The sequence below is a fragment of the Leuresthes tenuis genome, unplaced genomic scaffold, assembly GCF_036924035.1.
Source record: "Leuresthes tenuis unplaced genomic scaffold, fLeuTen1.0.hap1 SCAF_42, whole genome shotgun sequence".
Taxonomy (NCBI): Eukaryota; Metazoa; Chordata; class Actinopteri; order Atheriniformes; family Atherinopsidae; genus Leuresthes; species Leuresthes tenuis.
The window spans coordinates 546,937-557,033 of NW_027325396.1; positions in this window are offsets into that span (position 1 = coordinate 546,937).

The window sequence follows — 10,097 nt, forward strand, 5'->3', positions numbered from 1 at the left end:
ATCAGAAGCAGGCAGAGAGGGCCACAAGACCCAGGCCACCAGCAGCCCCCACAGAGCACAGAACCCAGGAAGCCCACCGCAGGGGCAACCATGCATTCACCCAGAAGACTGCAGAGGAATCCCCCGGAAAGAGCCCCCATAAGCATAGGGCAGAGGCCCTCCGGGAGCCTTTTCCTTCAGAACTCACAGACGTCTCTCACTCACACGATCACACTCATAAATAAATTCTCAGCACTTTCTGACTACTCTATCAACTGGTCTAAGACCAAAGTTCTGCCCATTAACTGCAGGGTCCAGAATAAACCTGTGATCACTTTACAGTCAGGAAATATTCGATATTTAGGCATAAAAATTTCCTCCAGGCTCTCAGAGCTAACAAAGCTAAATTATGTGCAATTATTAAAGAGAGTAGAGGACGATCTCTCTCGTTGGAAGTCCTCACCTATATCACTTATGGGGAGAGTTACAACCATTAAAATGATGATACTACCAAAAGTTAACTATTTGTTCTCAATGATCCCCATAAAACCATCTGCTACTTTGTTTAAGTCACTAGATTCATGCATCTCCAAATTTCTGTGGAAAAACAAACCACCACGTATTAGTTTAAAAACCCTATAGAAGACCAAGGACAGTGGTGGATTAGATTTACCTCATTTTCAGCACTATTCCTTAGCCAATAGGTTACAATATATATCAAAATGGTTTAAACCTTGTTGTTGTCACAGTTCCCAGAGACGTTGTAATTGTTGAGGATTCTATATTCACCCCCTCATTAGAGGCACGTCTTGCAGATTGATGACACTGAATCTTCTTCTCTGTTCATTGCTGGCATCATTCCCAGCATCGTAAGTGTTCGTGGCATTGTTAGCCTCTTCTTCTGGATCTTGATATCGAGCATCCTTTTGTATTTCTGGTTTGTCAGTCCTCTCTCTTCGTTCACCGGAGTCTTCGTCTCTTTGTCCTTGAGTTTGGTGATTTTTTCTTCTTTTGATGCCTTGAGACAGTGTGACAGGTGATACCACGTGGGAGATCCTTTAACTTGGACTGCTGTCCCTGTGCTGCGAAATGGCTGTGCTGCTCAAATGGTCTCTCCTTCATCATATACACAGTTATTTATACATCACCTTCCACCATGAAGCGTTGTCCCTTTTTGTTTCTCTCTTTGTTCTTAAAATGCTGTTATGCATGTCTAAACCAATCCATTAAATTAGATCATTTTGGCAGTAAAGCGATCTACAATGTGCTTGGTCGCAAAGCTGCTCATCTGTGGTAAACAGCTCTTCAGAAAGGCATTCTTCAATTGATTTCACTAATTTTATGTAATAATTTTGTGATTTCCTACAAAACTACACTTCCTCTCCCATCTGTCTGAGTATTTAATATTGTCTGGGTCCCGTTAAAACATGTATTTTTCCCATCTAATTCCTTGTTTGCTTTAAAACAAGTATTCCCCATTTTCTATCCCTTCAGTAGCCAACCAGTTTGTATGGAGTACACTGGAAAACTTGACTGATCAGTAAAACACTGCTTTTGTTGTCACCGCAAGGCTTCCCCCGTCGGTTGTTTCACTGAGACACCACTGAGTAACTATAACCCAACACAGTTTATACACATAACATTCATATACATACTAACAAACAAACAATTATTTATCGCAATTTTTTCATCTCTGTTTGAACGTACACCCAGGTAAATATTCCTGTAGTCTTCTCATACCGACTATGGACCCATTCATTGTTTAACTTCACTGTTTTGCAAATCCTAATTGAATATTACACATTGACATTGAACTTTACTGGATAAGCAGGTCTTCATTGCATTCAGCAGCCTACATGTGAGCATCTATGTGTAAGCTGTTCTTCTTTGCATTTATCAGCAACAAGCAATTCTTCATTGCACATGCATATGAAAATAGTAAAACAATTCCAATGCGTTAGCGAAACCTTCTATATCAGGAGTGTCCATCATGATGCTGGGAATAGAACCTCTTTCCCAGAATAGTTCAACCTTCATTACTCAACTGAGCATAACTCCGCAATGAGCACATTTCAAAGTATCATTCCTCTACATGTATTCAAAAATCCATGTGTAAATGTTTAATATTTCTTATATTTGTTGAGGTCATTCTGTGTGCATGTGGCCTAAACCCAATCTCTGTGTGGCAATTTTAATTTAAACAAGTTGAACTCTGCCTCTGATCATTTAAAAAAGGTGTGTACCAATATCAACCTTTCTCAGGTAATTACTGATCCTACTAAACCAAACTTAAGAGATCCTTCAAGGTTGTCCCTGATTGGCTCAATCTTAACACATCAAAGGTAGAAAATCCGCAGTATCTGAACTTGGTGTTAGTTATCACTGCTCAATAGCTTGTATCAGAATTGCAAAAATGAAAACATTAGGTCCACGGTTGGTATCCAGATCCTGAAACATCTCCATGAGCGGGCTTTTTTTTAACTGATCTGTTGAATAGTTCATGACACTGTTAAAATCCCAGATGAAGATCTAGCACTTGACCATTTTTGTAAATCTTCTAATTCTATAGTTGATAAACACGCCCCTTTTAAAAAGTATAGAACTTAGAACAGGTCTAGTCCCTGGCTTTCGGCAGAACTGTCTTCTTTACTTTTTTTTTTTTTCCCCTTGTCCTGTTCAGCATTATGGCAGCAGAATTGTAGTCTGAATACCTTTGATGCCAAACAGATTTGCTTTGCCAAGGGAAGTTTTATAAATGTAAAGCTCCCCTTGATGCCCATTTATTTATTTCTGTTTACAATATATGACATGTAATAGAACTGAACCGGACCGGGGGACAAGGAAAGAAGAAGAGGAAAGAAGAGGAAAGAGAACAAAAATAGAAACAAAAACCAGACAACCAGCTGCTACACCTGTAAAAAACAAAACAGACAACAATCCATGGCCTCTGAGGGGATTCCAGCCTTAGCGCCACCAGGAGCACCTGAAAGCAGACAAGCAGAGAAAAAACAAACACACAAACAAACAAAAACAAGCACAAGAAGCGGCAATCGCATACAACACAGCTGTGGATATAGATGACCTGAGACGACATGATAATACATCAACTGCTTAGCGACCATGCTACTGGACTAATGAATGTGTGTGTGTGTGTGCGAGAACATGCAACACCCATGGCACAGGACCTACATGATAACCGTGCTTAGTTATGAGTGTATAACCGTACAGGGCCACAATCCACTGCCCCCCCAAGCAATCAGAAGCAGGCAGAGAGGGCCACAAGACCCAGGCCACCAGCAGCCCCCACAGAGCACAGAACCCAGGAAGCCCACCGCAGGGGCAACCATGCATTCACCCAGAAGACTGCAGAGGAATCCCCCGGAAAGAGCCCCCATAAGCATAGGGCAGAGGCCCTCCGGGAGCCTTTTCCTTCAGAACTCACAGACGTCTCTCACTCACACGATCACACTCATAAATAAATTCTCAGCACTTTCTGACTACTCTATCAACTGGTCTAAGACCAAAGTTCTGCCCATTAACTGCAGGGTCCAGAATAAACCTGTGATCACTTTACAGTCAGGAAATATTCGATATTTAGGCATAAAAATATCCTCCAGGCTCTCAGAGCTAACAAAGCTAAATTATGTGCAATTATTAAAGAGAGTAGAGGACGATCTCTCTCGTTGGAAGTCCTCACCTATATCACTTATGGGGAGAGTTACAACCATTAAAATGATGATACTACCAAAAGTTAACTATTTGTTCTCAATGATCCCCATAAAACCATCTGCTACTTTGTTTAAGTCACTAGATTCATGCATCTCCAAATTTCTGTGGAAAAACAAACCACCACGTATTAGTTTAAAAACCCTATAGAAGACCAAGGACAGTGGTGGATTAGATTTACCTCATTTTCAGCACTATTCCTTAGCCAATAGGTTACAATATATATCAAAATGGTTTAAACCTTGTTGTTGTCACAGTTCCCAGAGACGTTGTAATTGTTGAGGATTCTATATTCACCCCCTCATTAGAGGCACGTCTTGCAGATTGATGACACTGAATCTTCTTCTCTGTTCATTGCTGGCATCATTCCCAGCATCGTAAGTGTTCGTGGCATTGTTAGCCTCTTCTTCTGGATCTTGATATCGAGCATCCTTTTGTATTTCTGGTTTGTCAGTCCTCTCTCTTCGTTCACCGGAGTCTTCGTCTCTTTGTCCTTGAGTTTGGTGATTTTTTCTTCTTTTGATGCCTTGAGACAGTGTGACAGGTGATACCACGTGGGAGATCCTTTAACTTGGACTGCTGTCCCTGTGCTGCGAAATGGCTGTGCTGCTCAAATGGTCTCTCCTTCATCATATACACAGTTATTTATACATCACCTTCCACCATGAAGCGTTGTCCCTTTTTGTTTCTCTCTTTGTTCTTAAAATGCTGTTATGCATGTCTAAACCAATCCATTAAATTAGATCATTTTGGCAGTAAAGCGATCTACAATGTGCTTGGTCGCAAAGCTGCTCATCTGTGGTAAACAGCTCTTCAGAAAGGCATTCTTCAATTGATTTCACTAATTTTATGTAATAATTTTGTGATTTCCTACAAAACTACACTTCTTCTCCCATCTGTCTGAGTATTTAATATTGTCTGGGTCCCGTTAAAACATGTATTTTTCCCATCTAATTCCTTGTTTGCTTTAAAACAAGTATTCCCCATTTTCTATCCCTTCAGTAGCCAACCAGTTTGTATGGAGTACACTGGAAAACTTGACTGATCAGTAAAACACTGCTTTTGTTGTCACCGCAAGGCTTCCCCCGTCGGTTGTTTCACTGAGACACCACTGAGTAACTATAACCCAACACAGTTTATACACATAACATTCATATACATACTAACAAACAAACAATTATTTATCGCAATTTTTTCATCTCTGTTTGAACGTACACCCAGGTAAATATTCCTGTAGTCTTCTCATACCGACTATGGACCCATTCATTGTTTAACTTCACTGTTTTGCAAATCCTAATTGAATATTACACATTGACATTGAACTTTACTGGATAAGCAGGTCTTCATTGCATTCAGCAGCCTATATGTGAGCATCTATGTGTAAGCTGTTCTTCTTTGCATTTATCAGCAACAAGCAATTCTTCATTGCACATGCATATGAAAATAGTAAAACAATTCCAATGCGTTAGCGAAACCTTCTATATCAGGAGTGTCCATCATGATGCTGGGAATAGAACCTCTTTCCCAGAATAGTTCAACCTTCATTACTCAACTGAGCATAACTCCGCAATGAGCACATTTCAAAGTATCATTCCTCTACATGTATTCAAAAATCCATGTGTAAATGTTTAATATTTCTTATATTTGTTGAGGTCATTCTGTGTGCATGTGGCCTAAACCCAATCTCTGTGTGGCAATTTTAATTTAAACAAGTTGAACTCTGCCTCTGATCATTTAAAAAAGGTGTGTACCAATATCAACCTTTCTCAGGTAATTACTGATCCTACTAAACCAAACTTAAGAGATCCTTCAAGGTTGTCCCTGATTGGCTCAATCTTAACACATCAAAGGTAGAAAATCCGCAGTATCTGAACTTGGTGTTAGTTATCACTGCTCAATAGCTTGTATCAGAATTGCAAAAATGAAAACATTAGGTCCACGGTTGGTATCCAGATCCTGAAACATCTCCATGAGCAGGCTTTTTTTTAACTGATCTGTTGAATAGTTCATGACACTGTTAAAATCCCAGATGAAGATCTAGCACTTGACCATTTTTGTAAATCTTCTAATTCTATAGTTGATAAACACGCCCCTTTTAAAAAGTATAGAACTTAGAACAGGTCTAGTCCCTGGCTTTCGGCAGAACTGTCTTCTTTACTTTTTTTTTTTTTCCCCTTGTCCTGTTCAGCATTATGGCAGCAGAATTGTAGTCTGAATACCTTTGATGCCAAACAGATTTGCTTTGCCAAGGGAAGTTTTATAAATGTAAAGCTCCCCTTGATGCCCATTTATTTATTTCTGTTTACAATATATGACATGTAATAGAACTGAACCGGACCGGGGGACAAGGAAAGAAGAAGAGGAAAGAAGAGGAAAGAGAACAAAAATAGAAACAAAAACCAGACAACCAGCTGCTACACCTGTAAAAAACAAAACAGACAACAATCCATGGCCTCTGAGGGGATTCCAGCCTTAGCGCCACCAGGAGCACCTGAAAGCAGACAAGCAGAGAAAAAACAAACACACAAACAAACAAAAACAAGCACAAGAAGCGGCAATCGCATACAACACAGCTGTGGATATAGATGACCTGAGACGACATGATAATACATCAACTGCTTAGCGACCATGCTACTGGACTAATGAATGTGTGTGTGTGTGTGCGAGAACATGCAACACCCATGGCACAGGACCTACATGATAACCGTGCTTAGTTATGAGTGTATAAGCGTACAGGGCCACAATCCACTGCCCCCCCAAGCAATCAGAAGCAGGCAGAGAGGGCCACAAGACCCAGGCCACCAGCAGCCCCCACAGAGCACAGAACCCAGGAAGCCCACCGCAGGGGCAACCATGCATTCACCCAGAAGACTGCAGAGGAATCCCCCGGAAAGAGCCCCCATAAGCATAGGGCAGAGGCCCTCCGGGAGCCTTTTCCTTCAGAACTCACAGACGTCTCTCACTCACAAGATCACACTCATAAATAAATTCTCAGCACTTTCTGACTACTCTATCAACTGGTCTAAGACCAAAGTTCTGCCCATTAACTGCAGGGTCCAGAATAAACCTGTGATCACTTTACAGTCAGGAAATATTCGATATTTAGGCATAAAAATTTCCTCCAGGCTCTCAGAGCTAACAAAGCTAAATTATGTGCAATTATTAAAGAGAGTAGAGGACGATCTCTCTCGTTGGAAGTCCTCACCTATATCACTTATGGGGAGAGTTACAACCATTAAAATGATGATACTACCAAAAGTTAACTATTTGTTCTCAATGATCCCCATAAAACCATCTGCTACTTTGTTTAAGTCACTAGATTCATGCATCTCCAAATTTCTGTGGAAAAACAAACCACCACGTATTAGTTTAAAAACCCTATAGAAGACCAAGGACAGTGGTGGATTAGATTTACCTCATTTTCAGCACTATTCCTTAGCCAATAGGTTACAATATATATCAAAATGGTTTAAACCTTGTTGTTGTCACAGTTCCCAGAGACGTTGTAATTGTTGAGGATTCTATATTCACCCCCTCATTAGAGGCACGTGTTGCAGATTGATGACACTGAATCTTCTTCTCTGTTCATTGCTGGCATCATTCCCAGCATCGTAAGTGTTCGTGGCATTGTTAGCCTCTTCTTCTGGATCTTGATATCGAGCATCCTTTTGTATTTCTGGTTTGTCAGTCCTCTCTCTTCGTTCACCGGAGTCTTCGTCTCTTTGTCCTTGAGTTTGGTGATTTTTTCTTCTTTTGATGCCTTGAGACAGTGTGACAGGTGATACCACGTGGGAGATCCTTTAACTTGGACTGCTGTCCCTGTGCTGCGAAATGGCTGTGCTGCTCAAATGGTCTCTCCTTCATCATATACACAGTTATTTATACATCACCTTCCACCATGAAGCGTTGTCCCTTTTTGTTTCTCTCTTTGTTCTTAAAATGCTGTTATGCATGTCTAAACCAATCCATTAAATTAGATCATTTTGGCAGTAAAGCGATCTACAATGTGCTTGGTCGCAAAGCTGCTCATCTGTGGTAAACAGCTCTTCAGAAAGGCATTCTTCAATTGATTTCACTAATTTTATGTAATAATTTTGTGATTTCCTACAAAACTACACTTCTTCTCCCATCTGTCGGAGTATTTAATATTGTCTGGGTCCCGTTAAAACATGTATTTTTCCCATCTAATTCCTTGTTTGCTTTAAAACAAGTATTCCCCATTTTCTATCCCTTCAGTAGCCAACCAGTTTGTATGGAGTACACTGGAAAACTTGACTGATCAGTAAAACACTGCTTTTGTTGTCACCGCAAGGCTTCCCCCGTCGGTTGTTTCACTGAGACACCACTGAGTAACTATAACCCAACACAGTTTATACACATAACATTCATATACATACTAACAAACAAACAATTATTTATCGCAATTTTTTCATCTCTGTTTGAACGTACACCCAGGTAAATATTCCTGTAGTCTTCTCATACCGACTATGGACCCATTCATTGTTTAACTTCACTGTTTTGCAAATCCTAATTGAATATTACACATTGACATTGAACTTTACTGGATAAGCAGGTCTTCATTGCATTCAGCAGCCTATATGTGAGCATCTATGTGTAAGCTGTTCTTCTTTGCATTTATCAGCAACAAGCAATTCTTCATTGCACATGCATATGAAAACAGTAAAACAATTCCAATGCGTTAGCGAAACCTTCTATATCAGGAGTGTCCATCATGATGCTGGGAATAGAACCTCTTTCCCAGAATAGTTCAACCTTCATTACTCAACTGAGCATAACTCCGCAATGAGCACATTTCAAAGTATCATTCCTCTACATGTATTCAAAAATCCATGTGTAAATGTTTAATATTTCTTATATTTGTTGAGGTCATTCTGTGTGCATGTGGCCTAAACCCAATCTCTGTGTGGCAATTTTAATTTAAACAAGTTGAACTCTGCCTCTGATCATTTAAAAAAGGTGTGTACCAATATCAACCTTTCTCAGGTAATTACTGATCCTACTAAACCAAACTTAAGAGATCCTTCAAGGTTGTCCCTGATTGGCTCAATCTTAACACATCAAAGGTAGAAAATCCGCAGTATCTGAACTTGGTGTTAGTTATCACTGCTCAATAGCTTGTATCAGAATTGCAAAAATGAAAACATTAGGTCCACGGTTGGTATCCAGATCCTGAAACATCTCCATGAGCAGGCTTTTTTTTAACTGATCTGTTGAATAGTTCATGACACTGTTAAAATCCCAGATGAAGATCTAGCACTTGACCATTTTTGTAAATCTTCTAATTCTATAGTTGATAAACACGCCCCTTTTAAAAAGTATAGAACTTAGAACAGGTCTAGTCCCTGGCTTTCGGCAGAACTGTCTTCTTTACTTTTTTTTTTTTCCCCTTGTCCTGTTCAGCATTATGGCAGCAGAATTGTAGTCTGAATACCTTTGATGCCAAACAGATTTGCTTTGCCAAGGGAAGTTTTATAAATGTAAAGCTCCCCTTGATGCCCATTTATTTATTTCTGTTTACAATATATGACATGTAATAGAACTGAACCGGACCGGGGGACAAGGAAAGAAGAAGAAGAGGAAAGAAGAGGAAACAGAACAAAAATAGAAACAAAAACCAGACAACCAGCTGCTACACCTGTAAAAAACAAAACAGACAACAATCCATGGCCTCTGAGGGGAATCCAGCCTTAGCGCCACCAGGAGCACCTGAAAGCAGACAAGCAGAGAAAAAACAAACACACAAAGAAACAAAAACAAGCACAAGAAGCGGCAATCGCATACAACACAGCTGTGGATATAGATGACCTGAGACGACATGATAATACATCAACTGCTTAGCGACCATGCTACTGGACTAATGAATGTGTGTGTGTGTGTGTGTGCGAGAACATGCAACACCCATGGCACAGGACCTACATGATAACCGTGCTTAGTTATGAGTGTATAAGCGTACAGGGCCACAATCCACAGCCCCCCCAAGCAATCAGAAGCAGGCAGAGAGGGCCACAAGACCCAGGCCACCAGCAGCCCCCACAGAGCACAGAACCCAGGAAGCCCACCGCAGGGGCAACCACGCATTCACCCAGAGGACTGCAGAGGAATCCCCCGGAAAGAGCCCCCATAAGCATAGGGCAGAGGCCAGGGGTAACAGCCCACCGACCCCGCCAGGCCCCAGCCGCCCAGACATGGGCTGTGCACTGGACCCAGGCCCCAGGAGCCCGAGCGCCCCCAAACCCCCCGGCAGAGGCCCCACCCAATACCCAGGAGGGCCAAGCACCCCAGACAGCCACACAGTGGGTCAGCGCCTGCCCCAGCGCCCCTGGCCAAGTGCCCTGGGAGTCAAGACGTGCCCACAGATGGGTGAAGTCGCG